This window comes from Trifolium pratense, unplaced genomic scaffold (genome assembly GCF_020283565.1).
Source record: "Trifolium pratense cultivar HEN17-A07 unplaced genomic scaffold, ARS_RC_1.1 scaffold_70, whole genome shotgun sequence".
Lineage (NCBI taxonomy): Eukaryota > Viridiplantae > Streptophyta > Magnoliopsida > Fabales > Fabaceae > Trifolium > Trifolium pratense.
In genome coordinates this window covers 80,001-82,500 of record NW_025721053.1, presented here as the reverse complement: position 1 = coordinate 82,500, position 2,500 = coordinate 80,001, and positions in this window count along the sequence as shown.

Below are 2,500 nucleotides of genomic sequence, written 5' to 3'. Positions count from 1 at the left end.
AAGTGCTCCGAAATGCACACGGGGGTGTCAAGCAACCTCCATGTACCGTGGCATGACCGTGGCCAAGTAATAAAGATCAAATTCCATGCCTATGCCAAGTTGGACCAAGGCCCCGTCTCGTTTTGCTATAAGCAAGGGCGTGGCAAGGCACGCGGGGGGCCAAAAAATCAAAGTGCTCCGAAAATGCACACGGGGGTGTCAAGCAACCTCCATGTACCGTGGCATGACCGTGGCCAAGTAATAAAGATCAAATTCCATGCCTATGCCAAGTTGGACCAAGGCCCCGTCTCGTTTTGCTATAAGCAAGGGCGTGGCAAGGCACGCGGGGGGCCAAAAAATCAAAGTGCTCCGAAATGCACACGGGGGTGTCAAGCAACCTCCATGCCGTGGCATGACCGTGGCCAAGTAATAAAGATCAAATTCCATGCCTATGCCAAGTTGGACCAAGGCCCCGTCTCGTTTTGCTATAAGCAAGGGCGTGGCAAGGCACGCGGGGGGCCACGTCTCGTTTTGCTATAAGCAAGGGCGTGGCAAGGCACGCGGGGGGCCAAAAAATCAAAGTGCTCCGAAAATGCACACGGGGGTGTCAAGCAACCTCCATGTACCGTGGCATGACCGTGGCCAAGTAATAAAGATCAAATTCCATGCCTATGCCAAGTTGGACCAAGGCCCCGTCTCGTTTTGCTATAAGCAAGGGCGTGGCAAGGCACGCGGGGGGCCAAAAAATCAAAGTGCTCCGAAATGCACACGGGGGTGTCAAGCAACCTCCATGTACCGTGGCATGACCGTGGCCAAGTAATAAAGATCAAATTCCATGCCTATGCCAAGTTGGACCAAGGCCCCGTCTCGTTTTGCTATAAGCAAGGGCGTGGCAAGGCACGCGGGGGGCCAAAAAATCAAAGTGCTCCGAAAATGCACACGGGGGTGTCAAGCAACCTCCATGTACCGTGGCATGACCGTGGCCAAGTAATAAAGATCAAATTCCATGCCTATGCCAAGTTGGACCAAGGCCCCGTCTCGTTTTGCTATAAGCAAGGGCGTGGCAAGGCACGCGGGGGGCCAAAAAATCAAAGTGCTCCGAAATGCACACGGGGGTGTCAAGCAACCTCCATGTACCGTGGCATGACCGTGGCCAAGTAATAAAGATCAAATTCCATGCCTATGCCAAGTTGGACCAAGGCCCCGTCTCGTTTTGCTATAAGCAAGGGCGTGGCAAGGCACGCGGGGGGCCAAAAAATCAAAGTGCTCCGAAATGCACACGGGGGTGTCAAGCAACCTCCATGTACCGTGGCATGACCGTGGCCAAGTAATAAAGATCAAATTCCATGCCTAGGCCAAGTTGGACCAAGGCCCCGTCTCGTTTTGCTATAAGCAAGGGCGTGGCAAGGCACGCGGGGGGCCAAAAAATCAAAGTGCTCCGAAAATGCACACGGGGGTGTCAAGCAACCTCCATGTACCGTGGCATGACCGTGGCCAAGTAATAAAGATCAAATTCCATGCCTAGGCCAAGTTGGACCAAGGCCCCGTCTCGTTTTGCTATAAGCAAGGGCGTGGCAAGGCACGCGGGGGGCCAAAAAATCAAAGTGCTCCGAAAATGCACACGGGGGTGTCAAGCAACCTCCATGTACCGTGGCATGACCGTGGCCAAGTAATAAAGATCAAATTCCATGCCTATGCCAAGTTGGACCAAGGCCCCGTCTCGTTTTGCTATAAGCAAGGGCGTGGCAAGGCACGCGGGGGGCCAAAAAATCAAAGTGCTCCGAAATGCACACGGGGGTGTCAAGCAACCTCCATGTACCGTGGCATGACCGTGGCCAAGTAATAAAGATCAAATTCCATGCCTATGCCAAGTTGGACCAAGGCCCCGTCTCGTTTTGCTATAAGCAAGGGCGTGGCAAGGCACGCGGGGGGCCAAAAAATCAAAGTGCTCCGAAATGCACACGGGGGTGTCAAGCAACCTCCATGTACCGTGGCATGACCGTGGCCAAGTAATAAAGATCAAATTCCATGCCTATGCCAAGTTGGACCAAGGCCCCGTCTCGTTTTGCTATAAGCAAGGGCGTGGCAAGGCACGCGGGGGGCCAAAAAATCAAAGTGCTCCGAAAATATTTTTCCACTTTCCAGTCCACTTATACATATTATGTGCAGTGTGCACACAAGACACCTTCCCAAAATTCGACTTATATGAGGCGTTTTACGTCAAATCCGCCTATTTTCGGCGTTTCGGCCGAAAAATCAAAATAAATCGAAACTTCCTCGGAATGCTTAGCGACTTTCCAGTCCACTTATACATATTGTGTGCAGTGTGCACACAAGACACCTTCCCAAAATTCGACTTATATGAGGCGTTTTACGTCAAATCCGCCTATTTTCGGCGTTTCGGCCGAAAAATCAAAATAAATCGAAAATTCCTCGGAATGCTTAGCCACTTTCCAGTCCACTTATACATATTGTGTGGAGTGTGCACACAAGACACCGTCTCAAAATTCGACTTCTAGGC